This window comes from Panulirus ornatus, chromosome 9 (genome assembly GCF_036320965.1).
Source record: "Panulirus ornatus isolate Po-2019 chromosome 9, ASM3632096v1, whole genome shotgun sequence".
NCBI lineage: Eukaryota > Metazoa > Arthropoda > Malacostraca > Decapoda > Palinuridae > Panulirus > Panulirus ornatus.
In genome coordinates, this window is record NC_092232.1 from 60,530,002 (window position 1) to 60,541,015 (window position 11,014).

The window sequence follows — 11,014 nt, forward strand, 5'->3', positions numbered from 1 at the left end:
TTTTCTTTTACATACCAAGAGGAAAATATATTCTGTGGTTAATCAATATAAATGTTTATGTTTAACAGGTTTTCTATTTCTGATAGTATTTCACTGATTCAGGTTTAAGAACCTTGGTCCTGAACAACCATTATAATGCAACACAATACATATTTACCATAAATAAATAATTTATCACAATAACCATTATGTTTGTACCAGATTCTTTAAGTCCTCAATCACGTTTGTTAATATATAATGAATTTCTCCGCCAAATTTCAATACATAACATATATCTACACGTGTGTAAATATATGTATATGTTTTTATAAATTTTTCTTTGTCTTTTATAATCAAGGTGTAAGATATCCGTCTGAAGAAAATACTAGATAATATTATAGGTTATATGTGTGTGTGTGTGTGTGTGTGTGTGTGTGTGAGCGCACATAGGAGTGAAAACATATTTTACACTTACAAGGATAAGAGACGGGGCAACACGAGTGTACAAATCCTTCCTCAAAAGACTCACGTGATAATGACTAAAGTAGTCCACACACACACACACACACACACACACACACACACACACACACACAGAGCGGCGCCTTCAATTTTTGATGTAGATTGATTTCCTATCTTAGTTTCATCTACGGAATTCTACATCTTCAGTTCAGCATACCATTGTGGTAATGAAGGGAAAGTCACCACATTTACAAGCCGAGTGCACGTAGCTTATCCCACCTCGTTAGAGAGAAAACTTACCTGTTTTTGGATTAATGAACGGGAACAGAGAAGAGAAAATTTTAATACACATTCATTATGCAACTATATAATTTATATTATATACATTACCACATTTCCTGCACTTTCCATCACAAATTTGCTGAGGTCATAACCTTGTAGTTACCATTACCTTACAACCTTAAGGATGGTGGTCTACAACCCCTGTAGATTGATGGAGAAAACAAAAAGTTTCGTTTTACTATTAAGACCACAGAAATACGGTAATTCCACTTCACTACCACTAACTACTAGTTATTTTACTTGTTGATTTTCACGGCTAAGATTTTCATCCTCTGAGCGAAGCCATACAATAATCGTCCTTATCTACTCTGAGCATTGGATAGCCTCCTGATGATCAAGATTGCTGTTTTGGTTGTCCGTTTCCCTTGTTACTGCTGCGTCTCACTGCACACCTTACATGAGTGCCTTCCACAGTATTAGGGACAGCTGCTGGGCCTCACTGTAGCTACTTCTGGGACGGTTGCCAATCTTCCTCGTATTCCCTCATGACCACAGCGCCAAACCGACTCCCGCCATCAGGCCGAAACGCACAAACATTTTCTGACAAAATTGAGACAACCACTTTCGCGTCAGTTTTGACACCAAGTGAATTTATACGACAATTACGTTCAAGATGCTTGGTTTTTCGTTCATGGATTGAACAGAAGCAACCAACGATGGTTGCTACTGCCCAATCCATGAAGTCCCCCCCACCACGGAAAGGTAACCAAGCTTCGGGGGGGATGGGTGTTTACCCTGACGCCAACGGAGAAACTCAATACAATATTTTTATTATAACTTTCCTTAATCTTGAAAAATGAATCAATCAGAGGGAAGAATAGCCCCAGCTATATGAAGATTGGCTAACTGAATCCTTGCGCATTGTGTAGAAAGTGATTTCTTTGAGGGTTGCTTTTTGGAAGGCACAGTAGCGTCGGAAGAGTTTCATTTTTTCTTTGAAGACGAAGGAAATTATCCCCGTGAATTTATGTATCTTTTTTTGGGCGGGATAATGTTCCCATTTTTTTTCTTTCTTTGTTTTTCAACGTCCCTACGTAGATATTATGTGTCATCCACTACTGGGAGAAAGCCAGACTTCCGCCAGATTAACGTAATCCTTGGCAAGGCCAAACTAAAGGTGTCTTGGTGTTGGTTCCTCAGTGATAACCCAAACACAAACACACACACACCTCCAGTGTCCACTCTAGGGCCGTGTTCTCCTGCAGCACCAGCAGGAAGAAAGAACTCAGGTTCCTCACCAACTGAATCTTTTGGCACGGGGAGCGTGAGTCATCTCGACACGCCTTTTAACGCCCGCACGAGGTGCGGAGTGCAGTCGGTCTGTAACGTAGGACATGTCATGTGTTATTGGTCCCAGTCGGTCTAGAACGCTGGGCCTGACGTGTGTTGGGGGACCAAGTCGGTCTTGAATGGTGGGCCTGACGTGTGTTGGGGGACCAAGTCGGTCTTGAATGGTGGGCCTGACAGGTCTTGAGACCTGCCATGTCTCCCTGAAGGTGGGCCTGACAGGTGGGGTGGGCTGCATTTCCTCATGGATGGTGGGTCTGGTAGGGAGTGTGGGCTGCAGTGCCACTTGAGTGGGCGAGGTCACTTGGTCAGCATCAGTAGGACGGTGAGGTTTCACTTTTGCACAGCGTCCGTTGACGGAGAGTGGTGTCACGTCGACAAGAAGTGCCTTCTTGTAGGAGGCATAGCAGGAGTACTGGATGACGGCAATCCCGCGGTGGTTCTCGTAGGTCGTGTAGGACTGCATGTCGAAGAGAACGATGTCGCCGAACTGCTTGAAGAATTCCCAGACGTTCGTCCTTGAGATTTTGTATGGAACGTTGACGACCCTGATGGTATACCTCTGCAGGACGGTTTTGAGAACCCCTTGCAACTGCTCGTTGGTGGGCACGATGACATGTATGTCGTCATCATCGCAGCCCAACTCATCTATATGTGGGAGTCGGGTCTCGTGTGGTGGACGGTCCAGCAAATCCTCCTCATCGTGGAAAGGCAGGTAGGCCTGGTCAAGGAGGGCGACCCAGAGCACCTGCTGCTGCTCGACCACCTCCACAACTGAGCTTTTTGCAAAAACTTCCATGTTGAAGATACTATGATTACGTTGTGCACTTTACGAAGTAACCTCGGTTATCCTTGTACGTCCACAAATATAGTGAGTCTATATATATGATATGGAAAATATAGTAAGGTACCCCTATGCTCTAATATCCTACATAGAAATAAAAGCATAGTCGACTTTATACAAACAAAAGCATGTCGACTTCGGCGATTTTGAATGCAGAGACCATCTAAAATATTGTAGGTGGGTTAATGGTTATTACATGGTGACCAGGGGTACAGGTGGATGGGACAGACTGGATATAGTGAAGATCGATAGGTGGGACAGACAGGGTATAGTGAACATCCATAGATGGGACAGACTGTGTACAGTGAAGATTGACAGATGGGACAGACAGGGTATAGTGAATATCCATAGATGGGAGAGACAGGGTGTAGTGAAGATGCATACATGGGACTGACAGGGTACAGTGAAGATTCGTAGATGGGACAGACAGGGTATAGTGAAGATCCATAGATGGGACAGACAGGGTATAGTGAAGATTGATAGATGGGACAGGCTGGGTATAGTGAAGATCCATAGATGGGACAGATGGTATAGTGAAGATGTGCAGATGGGACACACATTATAATGAATTGATTGATGGGACAGACAGGGTATAGTGAAGATTGATAGATGGGACAGACCGGGTACAGTGAAGATTGATCGATGGGACAGACAGGGTATAGTGAATATCCATAGATGGGAGAGACAGGGTGTAGTGAAGATGCATACATGGGACTGACAGGGTACAGTTAGGTTAGGTTAATCAACCTCGTCAATTAAACACTTTAATACTACCATGCAACAGTGAACTTTTACACACCGTCATATTGCAGCTATTGTATGAAATGCTTCACATAACTAAAGAATTTTAAAGTGAATTATTTTAACGATATTCTTGGAATTCTGCACTTTAATATGAACCTTTAAATTCTGACTGTAGAGGTACACATGACCTTTAAATTCCACCAGAGCAAGGGAAGTCTGTACAATTAATTTAACTCTGCCACTGAACGCGAACTTTTAGATTTATCTGGGCGGCCTCTTATTCCCTGGCTGCCATTCATACTTTGTCCTTTTAAACTGTGTGTTTATATCGTTCTCATTCACTCTTAATTTCGATCGTCTCTGATATTTCAGCCGTAAAATTTGTTCATGTTGCCATATTGCTTTAGTTAATGTTTATGGTTAAATCTAAAGAATCTACAGTGTCTACAGTGACGGAGCCACCTGTATGTTGTACCAGACAACCTGTAATGTATGGTGACTGACGTCTACAGTGACGGAGCCACCTGTATGTTGTACCAGACAACCAGTAATGTATGGTGACTGACGTCTACAGTGACGGAGCCACCTGTATGTTGTACCAGACAACCAGTAATGTATGGTGACTGACGTCTACAGTGACGGAGCCACCTGTATGTTGTACCAGACAACCAGTAATGTATGGTGACTGACGTCTACAGTGACGGAGCCACCTGTATGTTGTACAGTCTCTGACTAAAATGGTGAGGGTCCACTAGCGAGGTCACGGCTCTCGTATTCGAATCATGATGGTATCGGAACCGTTATGAATCATGATGGTATCGGAACCATTGTGAATCATGAAGGTATCGGAGCCGTTATGAATCATGATGGTATGGGAACCGTTACGAATCATGATGGTATCGGAACCGTTGTGAATCATGATGGTATCGGAACCGTTATGAATCATGATGGTATCGGAACCGTTATGAATCATGATGGTATGGAACCGTTGTGAATCATGATGGTATGGGAACCGTTATGAATCATGATGGTATGGGAACCGTTATGAATCATGATGGTATGGGAACCGTTATGAACCATGATGGTATGGGAACCGTTATGAATCATGATGGTATGGGAACCGTTATGAATCATGATGGTATGGGAACCGTTATGAATCATGATGGTATGGGAACCGTTATGAATCATGATGGTATGGGAACCGTTATGAATCATGATGGTATGGGAACCGTTATGAATCATGATGGTATGGGAACCGTTATGAATCATGATGGTATGGGAACCGTTATGAATCATGATGGTATGGGAACCGTTATGAATCATGATGGTATGGGAACCGTTATGAATCATGATGGTATGGGAACCGTTATGAATCATGATGGTATGGGAACCGTTATGAATCATGATGGTATGGGAACCGTTATGAATCATGATGGTATGGGAACCGTTATGAATCATGATGGTATGGGAACCGTTATGAATCATGATGGTATGGGAACCGTTATGAATCATGATGGTATGGGAACCGTTATGAATCATGATGGTATGGGAACCGTTATGAATCATGATGGTATGGGAACCGTTATGAATCATGATGGTATGGGAACCGTTATGAATCATGATGGTATGGGAACCGTTATGAATCATGATGGTATGGGAACCGTTATGAATCATGATGGTATGGGATCCGTTATGAATCATGATGGTATGGGAACCGTTATGAATCATGATGGTATGGGAACCGTTATGAATCATGATGGTATGGGAACCGTTATGAATCATGATGGTATGGGAACCGTTATGAATCATGATGGTATGGGAACCGTTATGAATCATGATGGTATCATGATGGTATGGGAACCGTTATGAATCATGATGGTATGGGAACCGTTATGAATCATGATGGTATGGGAACCGTTATGAATCATGATGGTATGGGAACCGTTATGAATCATGATGGTATGGGAACCGTTATGAATCATGACGGTATTGGAACTGGTATGAATCATGATGGTATGGGAACCGTTGTGAATCATGATGGTATCGGAACTGTTATGAATCATGATGGTATGGAACGTTAGAACCCTGATGATCGGAACCGATTATGATCATGATGGTATCGGAACCGTTATGAATCATGATGGATCATGATGGACGAACCGTTATGAATCATGATGATGACCGTATGGAATTCATACGGAAGCGACGATATGAATCATGATGGTATCGGAACCGTTATGAATCATGATGGTATCGGAACCGTTATGATTCATGATGGTATCGGGACCGTTATGAATCATGCTGGTATCGAACCGTTGCTGAATCGTGATGGTATGAAGCCGTTATGATATCATGATGGTATGGGAACCGTTATGAATCATGATGGTATCGGAACTGTTATGACTCATGATGGTATCGGAACGTTGTGAATCATGATGGTATCGGAACTGTTATGAATCATGATGGTATCGGAACCGTTGTGAATCATGATGGTATCGGAACTGTTATGAATCATGATGGTATCGGAACCTTTATGAATCATGATGGTATCGGGAACCGTTATGAATTATGTGGTATGGGAACCGTTATGAATCATGATGGTATGGGAAACCGTTATGAATCATGATGGTATGGGAACCGTTATGAATCATGATGGTATCGGAACCGTTATGAATCATGATGGTATCGGAACCGTTATGAATCATGATGGTATCGGAACCGTTGTGAATCATGATGGTATCGGAACCGTTATGAATCATGATGGTATGGGAACCGTTATGAATCATGATGGTATGGGAACCGTTATGAATCATGATGGTATCGGAACCGTTATGAATCATGATGGTATCGGAACCGTTATGAATCATGATGGTATCGGAACCGTTATGAATCATGATGGTATGGGAACCGTTATGAATCATGATGGTATGGGAACCGTTATGAATCATGATGGTATGGGAACCGTTGTGAATCATGATGGTATCGGAACCGTTATGAATCATGATGGTATGGGAACCGTTATGAATCATGATGGTATCGGAACCGTTATGAATCATGATGGTATCGGAACCGTTATGAATCATGATGGTATGGGAACCGTTATGAATCATGATGGTATGGGAACCGTTATGAATCATGATGGTATGGGAACCGTTGTGAATCATGATGGTATCGGAACCGTTATGAATCATGATGGTATGGGAACCGTTATGAATCATGATGGTATCGGAACCGTTATGAATCATGATGGTATCGGAACCGTTATGAATCATGATGGTATGGGAACCGTTATGAATCATGATGGTATGGGAACCGTTATGAATCATGATGGTATGGGAACCGTTGTGAATCATGATGGTATCGGAACCGTTATGAATCATGATGGTATGGGAACCGTTATGAATCATGATGGTATGGGAACCGTTATGAATCATGATGGTATGGGAACCGTTATGAATCATGATGGTATGGGAACCGTTGTGAATCATGATGGTATCGGAACCGTTATGAATCATGATGGTATCGGAACCGTTATGAATCATGATGGTATCGGAACCGTTATGAATCATGATGGTATGGGAACCGTTATGAATCATGATGGTATGGGAACCGTTATGAATCATGATGGTATGGGAACCGTTATGAATCATGATGGTATGGGAACCGTTATGAATCATGATGGTATGGGAACCGTTATGAATCATGATGGTATGGGAACCGTTATGAATCATGATGGTATCGGAACCGTTATGAATCATGATGGTATCGGAACCGTTATGAATCATGATGGTATCGGAACCGTTGTGAATCATGATGGTATCGGAACCGTTATGAATCATGATGGTATCGGAACCGTTATGAATCATGATGGTATGGGAACCGTTATGAATCATGATGGTATGGGAACCGTTATGAATCATGATGGTATGGGAACCGTTATGAATCATGATGGTATGGGAACCGTTATGAATCATGATGGTATGGGAACCGTTGTGAATCTCGTACCTATGATTCATAGTGAGTGAACCCAGGTGCCTTGGTGTGGTAACATAGCTGTTCTGGTGAGGGTGGAGGTGACGGCTACGGACTTAACAGTGAATTATCATCCATGGCATCATTTTGGACGGGTTTAATGACGTTCAGTCACAACTGCCACACTTGTTTGGTGCTTAACACTCATTTAGATCACGATTTTGGGTTGTTTCCAGCCTATCTATTTTCCAGATTATATTGTTATAATGGCCACTACCTGGACACAGAGTGTCACATAATGAAATAATTGTTAAGGGTTAGATTAAGAACAGAGAAACTTGGCAACTTGAGCTTGAACATTTATGTGCTACTCTGCCGCCCGCAGTCATGTTGGCAACGCTGGTCACTCGTGATGGCATAGTCCCGGCGACTCCACTTCCCCCCTGGCCGTCTGGGGCGCTCCAATCTGGACTTTTTTTCGCTCTGGATATTTCTTTTTGTCTTCTACTTGTTATCTTAAATAATCAACATTATGTAGATGTTCACCGCAATATAATGATACTGTGTACGCAGTGATATAAAACTGATACAGTATCGATTTAAATATTAACGACAAAATTGGCGGTCAAAATAGCAACAACCAATGAGGTGTGCGTGTCAGGTAGCCGGCCTGGAGGGAAGTGGAGTGGGCCGGTTATGGTAGTAGTGTTGCCAACATGACTGCGGTATAGCTATAGGTAATGATAGACTTTACGTTTGTCTTACACAACAACACAGAGCCGGGCCCCCGGGGAACTGAGTGAGTCTTTACCTTTCCAAGGTTTCTGGGAATCGAGACTAAACACTGGAGACTGAGTTTATATCCCTCATACATCAGTATTATAAGGATCCGTTATACTGCTTCCAGCAATTAGAGAGAGAGAGAGAGAGAGAGAGAGAGAGAGAGAGAGAGAGAGAGAGAGAGAGAGAGAGAGAGAGAGAGAGAGAGAGACTGATGGTGTTGTGTGATGTAGAATAACCATACAGGACGAACAGGAACATTAGTTTATTGCAGTAACATGACAAATTAACCTTAATTACATTTAATGTGACCTTCATCCCCCAGCCACGGCCATCAACAACTTGGTGAATCCTTGTGGCAACACAATGGACGAAGTTTGTGCATAAAGAGAAGAATGACACAACAATACCAGGCATTAGAAGCCTGCCATATGTAGGATAACCAGACTTACATTCTCTCGAAGGCCACACAATGAGGGCTCATGTGATACAGGTTTAGAAAAGCAGGTTTGTTGATTGATACAGACCAGACCTTAGATTTTAGCCTGACAACAATGAACCTTTATTACCATGAATTTCCATATGACAACAAACAAACAGAGAAAAAAAGATCAATACCTGGCCATAGATATGTCTCAAGATATCTTGCTATATATAAAGACTGTAAAGATCAATATCTGACCATAGATATGTCTCAATATATCTTGCTATATATAAAGACTGTAAAGATCAATATCTGACCATAGATATGTCTCAAGATATCTTGCTATATATAAAGACTGTAAAGATCAATATCTGACCATAGATATGTCTCAAGATAGCTTGCTATATATAAAGACTGTAAAGATCAATATCTGACCATAGATATGTCTCAAGATATCTTGCTATATATAAAGACTGTAAAGATCAATATATGACCATAGATATGTCTCAAGATATCTTGCTATATATAAAGACTGTAAAGATCAATATATGACCATAGATATGTCTCATGATATCTTGCTATATATAATGACTGTAAAGATCAATATATGACCATAGATATGTCTCAAGATATCTTGCTATATATAAAGACTGTAAAGATCAATATATGACCATAGATATGTCTCAAGATATCTTGCTATATATAATGACTGTAAAGATCAATATATGACCATAGATATGTCTCAAGATATCTTGCTATATATAAAGACTGTAAAGAGAATCAGAGATAAAACAGAAGTAATGAAAAGCAGATTTCTTGTGTTGATGGTAAGGACAAGTAGGGACTTCATGACAACATGATGAAGGTGCTGTAACAACCAATGATTTCTAATATTTCTATGATGAAATAAAACTAATATGTATTTGTCTTAGTTAACTGGTTTGACTATTGGGGTTGATTTATAAATTGAGCACAATTATATCAGTCAGAGTTAACCAAACCTCCGATGGACCATTGTGGTATGTAGGATGCAATTTCTTCTCCATCCAAAACATTAATGATGAAGAGGTAGTTCTTGGCTATTATAGTGAATAACTGAAAATAATGGCAAGTTACTTGTTCAAGCAGGAGTCTGGCACCTACGTCAGGTACTCAGTATAAGTCATCATCAAATCTTTGCACACATATTTACAATTAATTATGATTATTTCATTTTGCGTAGGTCATGAAAAATCCATGTTCCCACCATATTGTTCAGATGTGACTGTTGCTCTGCTGTTATAAGAACTGCCTCACATATGCACAAGTGGAGTGAGTGGATGATATCTGGACGTCACAGAGAATTTAAGGATAATACACAAAACTATTCTTCCAGCATCTTCATCTGAAATCTAACACTGAAGCCAAGTACTTTGTGGGAAACACATTATGAGGGATCTTCTGTTATTTGTTTAGCTTCTTCTTTCCTTCTCTTTCCCTTTCCATCTTCCTTTGTGTCTTTTCTGACCCCTGATACATCTTCATTAATCACAGTCTCTCTCTCTCTCTCTCTCTCTCTCTCTCTCTCTCTCTCTCTCTCTCTCTCTCTCTCTCTCTCTCTCTAATTGCTGGAAGCAGTATAACGGATCCTTATAATACTGATGTATGAGGGATATAACATGACAAGACGTAACTCACACATTAGTTCTTCATAACTCTGGATTTTCCAGCAGTGATCGCTAGCTACGTGTTATCTCTGCTGCATTCTGGTCAAATCTTGCCAACACTCGTCAGCCTCAAGACAAAACACAATTAAACCTTTATTAATCATCGTTAAAGGAAGTGAAAACTCGACCTACACCTAGGAAAATCACTGACTAATATTCATTTTATCAAGCCTCAGTTGCCATACTCAGGTGTCTCCAGCTCCTGCCTCAGTTGCCATATCCAGATGTGTCAGCTCCTGCCTCAGTTGCCATATCCAGGTGTGTCAGCTGCTGCCTCAGTTGCCAGGTGTACTCAGCAGATGAGGTCACGCCGGAGAGAGACTGAGCCAAGACAATTTAGGAATGTTGTGTTTACTACAAAGCAACATGAAGCACTTCTGTAGAACTCAAGCTACCAAGGTTAGTCATCATTCATATTTTCCTTATTGCATCAACATAATTATACATTTTTGCTAAAACCTTTTATGGATATTT